This window comes from Phalaenopsis equestris, unplaced genomic scaffold (genome assembly GCF_001263595.1).
Source record: "Phalaenopsis equestris unplaced genomic scaffold, ASM126359v1 Scaffold000531, whole genome shotgun sequence".
In the NCBI taxonomy this organism is placed as follows: domain Eukaryota; kingdom Viridiplantae; phylum Streptophyta; class Magnoliopsida; order Asparagales; family Orchidaceae; genus Phalaenopsis; species Phalaenopsis equestris.
Window position 1 is genome coordinate 376,769 of NW_018164971.1, and position 8,876 is coordinate 385,644.

The 8,876-nt window shown below is 34.3% G+C and overlaps 1 protein-coding gene across 2 annotated transcripts in view; it reads right to left on the minus strand.

Annotated features, from left to right (window-relative positions):
• Window positions 1-8,876, minus strand: part of LOC110028794 (protein LSD1-like) — a 28,186-nt gene that overhangs the window by 16,351 nt on the left and 2,959 nt on the right. The gene's annotated exons all lie outside the window — the stretch shown is intronic.

Genomic DNA, 8,876 nt, shown 5'->3' on the forward strand with positions numbered 1-8,876 from the left:
GTTCAAGTTGGTTGATTGAAGGATTGAAGTGGAGGAATGCTTCGGGCCTATTGTGTGATAGAAAAATACCTCTTAGAGTGTGTTGACCTCATTTTGAGGTCAATACTCTTTTCTTAGGAATCTAGGATCTAGCTCTAGGGGTTCCTATTGACTATCTTAAGAAACTAATATTGGAATTCATCCCCTTAGAAATTTCAATCACTTCCTATTTCTTTTGTGATGTCTCGCATTTATGATCTCAAAACTATCGTCGCATGGTCGAGTGGTTAAGGACAACAATGTGGAGACTCAAGGAGAAGTTCTCAATAGGATCTCAAGTCTTAAGAAAACCTCTTCAGAACTTTATTATCACACACACACACAAAATGCACAAAATTCACTAAGTTGCACAAGATCATACTAAAATTGAGCTTAAAGAATGAGTGAAAATGCAAACTTCTCCGGACGACCTCCGATGACAAAATGGACTGCGTCAACTTGTCTGGGACATCAATTTTAGCAAGAAAAGACACGCATATTGCCATATTCCGCACATGAGAAAATTGCACGCAAATCGATGAATTCATCAAAACGACCTCCTACAACGAAATTGACCGCACCAACGCGTCTGGAACGTCAGAATTACCTAAAAAAGACATTCACTTTGTTATGCTATGACACACGAATAAAAATGTACAAATCAAATCTTTTTTTTGAAATATTAAATACTTTTATATTTATATTATTACTTATAATATTAATTTTAATTTTAAACCCTATTTACCCCCTTTCCCGCACACTTAACCTTCAGTTTACCCACGTGGCTCGATTAGGTGTTTGGCTCGCTCTCTCTGCGTGCCCTAGCTCCCTTGGGCAATCCACGAGGCCGCCTCCCTTCTCTCGACTCTTCTCCTTCCTCGCATGACCGCTCGACCTTTCGGCTCTCCAATCGCAGGAGCTGGGTTGGCCGACCCTTCTCCTTCTCGAGGCTTTACCTTCTCCTTCTTTATTGTGACGATTACTTCCCCGTCGTTTGATTCGACTACAAAGCTTCTTATTCGAAGCTTTCCCCCTCTCATTTCTGCTATAAAAAGGGTTCTTAGGGTACTTTTCTGGGTTGTAGAAAATATTCTGAGAGAAGGGAAGACTGAGGTTCTCGCCAGTTGCTGTTCGAGGCTTTTAGGAGAAGAAGGCTCTACCGAAGTTCCTTCTCGGCTAGGTCCTTGTGTGCTGGGGTGTTCATTGGTCACTGCTTTCTCAAAGGTTATGAGGGAAAAATTTCTATAGGAAGCATTTTCTTAAATTTATTCTAGAGTTTTGCTTTAAATCTGCATTAAGAGGTATTTCTCTTCTCCCCGAGTTTGCACCTGAAAGCACTTCTTTTCCCTTCTAAAGCATGTGGAAGTAAAGTTTAAGCTTGTTTTGAGATCTAATCATGGATAGTTTCTAGAAACAGTAAAAATGGAGCATAATATGGATACTTTCTCTTCTTTTTTTTTGCTCAAAATGCATGATAAATAGAATTTTGGAAAATTCCAGTTGTTGTCATGTGATGATAGTTGCTTATTTGGAATATATGCTAGAAATGTAATCCTGAAATTCTTTGTTGTTGTTGCTCCTGTTCAAGTAAATGAAGGAATTCATTTCAATGCTGAGACATGTTGGCTTTAGGAATTCATTTATACTTATTTGTTTTTCTATTACATGTTTTTATTCGAAGCATATGTTGGGTGCAATAAATTTTTGAGGCTTAAGGCATTACAAGATCTGAGTTTTATAGCTCTGTTTTGACCCATTTATTGGGCTCGATTTAGCTCTTTTTGAGTTGCATTTTTTTGGCTTGAATATTGTTCTGTTTTTGCCCCTCTTGCCGGGCTTCGTTTACCTGTCATGGGTTTATTTTTTTGTCTTTTTTGATGGTCTCGGTTTTTGGCCTAAGATTTGGCTCGGTTTTGCATAAGGCTGGGCTCGTTTTGGTTGGAACACTGTCTCGTTTCCCCTAGTTACTGAACTCGATTTTGGCTGAAATTCTGTCTCGTTTTTTTTCCTTTGTTGGGCTCAATTTAATGGAAACTATATTATATCTCGGTTTGGCTTGAGATTTGGCTTGGTATGCCCCCTTTGCTGGGCTCAATTTGACTCCTTTATTGAGCTGAATTTTCCATGGAATGTTCTCTTTCTGTTTTAACCCATTTGATGGGCTCGGTAATGCTGAAATTCTGCTCTATTTGGCTTGGAATGGTGTTTTTGCTGGGTTCGATTTAACTCTTATGTTGGGTTCGTTTTTGGCCTGAGATCAGGCTCGGTTTCACCTGGAATTTGGCTTGGTTAGGTTCTTTTTCTGGGTTGGGTTTTACTTGGAATATTGTTCTATATTTGGCCCCCCTCTGTTAGGCTCGTTTTGGTTAAGATGTGGCTATGTTTTTGCCTTTTTGTTGCCCTTGGTTTTAGCTCCCCTTGGCTGCCCCTATTCGAATACATGTGGAGATCTATTCCAAATAATTTAAAAAATTGGTTTGGGGTTTAGTTTTGGCTCGTTGTAGCTGCTGCCCCTACCCGTGAGTTTGAGATGTGGGCTGTCATTTTGTTGTCCCTACCCTGGAGCTTAAATGGTGGTGGTCTTCTTCTTGCTGCCTTGGCCGTGAACCTTGTCTTGTGATTTCTATATGTGTTAAGTTGGGCTGGTGGCTGTCCCTTTTTGTTGCCCATGGCCGTGAGCATTTATATGATTTTATTTGTATTATTTCATGCTTATATGACATGGAAATCTTGTGGTTGAAATTGAAATTAGACGGCTTTATTGTTTGCAAGATTTTAGGAATTTTGAAGGAATTTTGAAGGAATTTTAAAGAATGTCGTTTGTGGATTACTTCCCTTATTCGATTTATGAAATTTGAAAGACTTTAAAATATTATTTTTGGAAAACTAATAAGATTGCCGTTTGGAAAGAATTTGAAAACTCATAAAATTGTCGTAGGTTCGACATTAAAATTTGGATAACATAAATGTCACATTTGAGTTTAGGCTTGGGTGTGTGAGTATATAGGTGGCGGTGGAGCCGTATATAATTGTCACATTAATTCGGGTCCGTTTCGACCTGTTCAAAACAAGAATGAAAAAATTGGAAGGGATACCCTTCTTGGGTTGATTTATTTATAAAGTTTGAGAAAATGATATCCTTATTGGATTGATTCAAGGACTTTTGCCCTCCTTTTCAGATCTTTTTGTTACAAGTTTTCAGGATTGATTCACCTTTCGTCTTTTCGATCTTTTGGATGGATCAGTTCCTCCTCTCTCATCTCCATTTTTATTTTTATTTTTATTTTTTTGTTTCTTGATTCGGTTTTTGGTGTTTATGTCTGACATATAAGTGTTCATATATAGTTTTTTGCTATATATGAAACCATCAAGCAAGGTCGCAAGTAGATCAGCTTTGTTTTTGGGGCTTAGGGCGGTAATGGCAAAGACACGACGGTTGTAGAGCGGAATGATATTTCATCCTACGACATCAGGACCCAATCTTGGGACCTGATAAACTGTAGGATGAGTATCATTCACCGACACGAGACTAGCAAGGGACCCGTACCTTCTTAGGTTGTTGGCGGTCATACGCTTGACGGCGTGATCAACTTGTGGACAATCATAATTTTCAAAACTGATAAGAACAAACTTGATAAAAACATATACAATATTTATAAAAAATATTTTCACTACAAAATTGACACAACTTCCTTTTGTATGCCTGAAATCCATGTGCAATGCTAAAATATAAATTTTAAATATATCGTAACTTAGTTGTCCACTTGTCGATTACCAGTACCTGACTAAGGGATACCCTCTTAAGTTAGGTTTAGTAGGACACCATTCTAGTTGAGTGGAGGGCTATATACATCCGAGTGACCGATAGTAGCCTTCGACGTTCCTCGAGTACAAATATATAGTATCTGAGACTAGCCCCGACCCGAGTGCTTATGGTTTTTTTTCTTCGGATTTTTCGTGCGGTTTTATTGGAATTTTTCGTAAAGCACTCGTGGTCTTTTTTCGAGATCTTCCCTTATTTTCAGTGACTTTCTTTGAGTTAACATTTGTTGTTTTTGCTTCGAGATTTCCTTCGTAAGTCATTTGCCAATTTTCTCGAGTTTTCTTTCGTCATGGGTCATTTGCCGCTCTTTCTTGAGTTTTCCAGATGGTATTTCTTTTGTTGAAACAATGCATGCTAGCTCATTTCTTAAATTTTGTCATTATACTTGTACTTGCTACTGTTTCTATTACACACTACACCTTAGAGTAGGAGGCCAGTAGTTGGTTTCATAGGAGGTACTCGGAAGAAGATCGTTGACTAAACAATTGCATATACCCGTTAAAATTAACGTCGAATCCGAAGATGCTAAGACGGGGAGTTTGGAGCAAACACCAGAGGCAGCACGACGAGGACACACAGAAGAACAACTTTGAGATGGATCTGCAATATCAAAATAAGTTCATGTCAACTAAACATTTTTCTTAGTTTAAATAACAAGCGATAAGATTTTGAGGTGGTTTGCTTAGCGCAAACAACCCTGTTGTGCAATTATAAATCCTAACACTTTTAGGATTTTGAGGTTACCTTCCGGTACGATGTAAATCCTCCTATCTTTCTAGGCTATTTGCACGATCAAATATCATGCGAATGTAAGTCCTAAATTCTAAAAAGCAATTACAGGATTAAACATTGAGTAACAATATTTCAAAGACATAAAGCCAAACAATAGGATAATTGGGAGGTCACCGGGGTTTCTCCCTGGATCTGTGATATCCCCTACTCTTCGCCCCTTTGAAATCCTTAAAATAACAGTTCCTATTTAAGTCACTCCCGTTTGATTTTCCCATATCCAATCGTGGAAGCCTAAATTTTGAAATCTGGAAGGTAAAATCACTGATCTTAATCGAGAATTTTCTCCGGTCATTTAAGATATAATAAACTATAGGGGTTTGACTCTATAGGGAACTTAGAACCCAGGTAAAATAAATCTTATCTAATTCTTATATTAGGTATGGGAACTTGCCAGTCATTTATAAAAGATTTTGCAGACCAAAAGGATGTCACAAACTCCTTAATTTAGGTGGCAGAGTCTACCATAAAGTGGTGTGCTTATCCTTCGGGATAGTGTATTACTTGTGGTATCGCGCTCAACCGTCCAAACTATTTAATATGTGAGACTCGTTTGGTCTCATATATTTTTAAAGTAAAATGTTACTTTCAAAAATCATATTTATATTAAAAATATTTTCATATTCTACAAAAATCATCCTTTCCATTTCAAAAAAAATAACGGCTGACAGAGCGAAAGGAAAATTTTATAAGATGGTGGTGAGACCTGCAAAACTCTATGACCTTTACAAGAGAAGCTTAAATGTTGGCCTTTACAAGAGAAGCATAAAACTAAGTTAAGTGTTGTTGAGATAAGAATGCATAGGTGGATGAGTGGCTTTACACTTAAAGACAAATAAAGACAAAATATATCCTTGATATGGTTGGTGTAGCTTCAGTAGCGACAAAATTATAGAGAGTCGTCTTAGATGGTTTTGTCACATCAAACGTAGATCATCTGATGATCTTATTAAGAGAGTAGATATTTTAGACTCAACTTATGTTAAGAAAGGCAAAGGTAGACCTAGAAAGACTTGGGCATATTGTATAAAAAATTGATCTTAATTTATTAGGATTAAATGAAAATATGACACTCAATAGGACGCAATAGAGAAAAAGGATTCATATAGCTGACCCCACTTAATAGGATAAAGGTTTGTTGTTGTTTTTGTGTTGTTGATATTGTATATTTATAATTTTTTTTATTTTTTGTCCCATTTTCTCCAAAAAAAATTTAAGCTCACGTCTGATGAGATGTTAAAGTGTGTCTTGAACGTGCTTTCACTTGAAAAAAATTCATACATATATTTTATAGTGTCGAACAAGTGTTAGCGTCCAATACGTGTCTGACACGGGTATAAAACAATTTTAGAAATGTCGGTGCTACATAGACGACAAATGACTAAATTGCGATTAGGCTAATAAAGACTAAATTGCCCTTAGACGCCATCATAACTCATTAATGAGGTTGGCCTTATATAGACAAAATAATGAAAATAAAATAAAATTAACAACCAATATCCTTTTTTTTTTGTTTGATTTAATCTACAACTAACAAACTCTTGGATTTCTACAACAAAAAAAGCAACAAGACTTTGCCCCCACTAAGTGGGGTCAGCTAGATTCTTTGATTTTCAAAAACAATAAAGCTAAGATCAAAGGCAAAATCCTTTAGTAAAAAATTCATTGCATGTTCCAACCATGAAAATGAAAGATTGAGAATTGATGTTAAATAAATTGCTACCAATCATAAAACTACAAAATATATGAAATGTATATTAATTTGGCAATAGCTGGTGCAATGAAGCAGAAATTGCTGAGAAGTTTGCTAGAAAATTAGACATAATATGTGCAACTTAAATAAGAATTAGGTGAGGGTAGGCAAGGGTTTCACTCGCAAGTGCACCACAGCTCAACTCAATCTTACTAAAAAATAAGTAAAGAATAATTGATAAATCATAATTAGTTTTATTATATGGAATTTGAATAAAAAAGCCTTAGATAAGTTAACATAATGAAAAGAAAAAACATATCCTTAAGTTTGCAAAACATAAAAGGAAAAAGGAAAATCCTAGGTCACTACAAAAGAAAATAAGTAATTATATGTCAGGAAGGTTGACAAAAAGTAAAGCTATCCAAAAAGCCAATTGTTCGTGTTCAAACATGTCTAGCTCGATAATTAGCTCAAGATCGACCAGTTTTATAAGCTAATTTATTTAGCGGGAAAAATACAAACAATGCCTCATTCAACCGTCTTTAGATTGATAGTACTGGCTTGTGCATTTTTGTATGTGTGTGCAAATATATCTATGTTGGTGTATATGCATGCATGCATGCATGTACGCATAGATAAATATACATATACAAACATTATATATAAATAGAAACATGAACGCTATAGTATGTAAATTCTTGAATTTATAAACAACTTTCAAGAAAACTTTATTTTCGTGAATTGCTCATGTTTGGTATGCTAAGTTAACGAGTCGAATATGAATAGAAAATTTTTTACTCATTTGCATATCAGCCAAAGCTCGAGCTTGCTTAAGCTTAGCACAATTACAACCTTAGGTAACAGGAATGGGATCGAGATAGCAACGGATAAATATGTTTGAAAACTAAAATTATTGAGGGGATAATTAATTATATTATAAATATGGTTAGCACTTATGGATCTCAAGTTGGAGCATTTTAAAAAATAAATTTTATTTAAAAAATGATTGGTTGGTTGCACTGTATATTTGACGAAGAAAGGAGAATTATTAATGATGATTTAAATGAACATGCTGATTCAAATAGATGTGTTACAAGTGGAATGATGGTGGGCATGGAATAGGAGTGAGTAATATAATTGGAGTAGATACATTAGATTTTGCAATTGCATCTAATCATGCAATGTTGAGCACATAATTTAACAAATAATAAAACATTTTGTTAACCTCAAAGGTTTAGATGAAAACTCATGAATTGAAAGGAAAAAAAACAAAAATTCTAGAAATAATATGATAAAGTTTGATCATACAACATAGACCGCTGGTTGGAAGTAACAAGTAAAAAAAAAAAAGAATTTCTCAAAATAATATGGCAAAACTTAATAGTTAAGAATTATTAATTTTTTAAGAGAAATCGTTAAGGAAGCAAATCGGTACTTCAAAGTTGAACTAAATTGCATGTGCAAATCAATTGAAACTAAACATGATTTTTCTTTGTATTGATCTAAAAAAGTAGAGTAAATTTTGAAGAAGACATACAAAGAAAAATATATAGCCTTTGATGATATACTTATTAAGATTTGATGAGTTATATAAGAAAGATATAATAAAGTTGGGTTAACATTTTTTTAATAAAGCCATAAATACTTAAGATGCCAAACTAATAAAGAAGTATTTTTGTTTTATTATTTTTGAAAATGAGATATGTATGATTATAATAATTACATTTTTGATTCATATAACATAGTTATGAGAGAGGATGTTGAAACATAAGCTTAAAAAAATTATATTAGATTTTTGTGCAAAGGTTGTTAATGGAAAGTCAGGAAAGCAATTAAAAAGCAGCATCAAATGGTTTTTATTAGTTTCGACAACATACGGACAAAGATCATAAGAACTAATTTGGTGAGCATTAAAAAGAATATGTGCATAAACTTTAATTAAGGTTATAAAGAACAAATATGATAAAGTAGTGACTACTTTAATGGAGCTTAAAGTTCAGGGTTTAGTGGGTTTGGAATATTAAAAGTTAGCCTATATTGAATAGCATGCAAAAGCAAGAAAACAAAATGAAAAATATAAGAGATGAATATTTGATTGGTTGAAGAAGGTCAAATATTTTTTCTATGAACAATGCTTTCCTACACATGTAACATATACGATAAAGCATAAAACAATTTAAAGGTATTGGCCATCCCTCTCAAGTTCCCAAACTTAGGCATGATATGTGGTTTAAATAAAGTATCTAATAAGTTAGACATATGTTTATGGATAAATTATAAGTAGTTTCCTAAGGTTTGATTAAAATGATAACTAATTATTGATTAAAATGATAACTAATTATATCAAAAAAAATTTAAAATACCTCACTTTAAATTATGCTAGGAGCGTTCTAAACTTAACACTTTCTTAGGTCTACAAGGAGCTCCTAAACAAGATTAAAGTTTGTGCTAGCAGGACATTGAAGAATTGGAAAATTTTCTAGGGCATATTTATTACAGGAATAGAAGGTTCCATCTCTTTGAGAAATCTATTTCTATTATGTGTGCTGAACC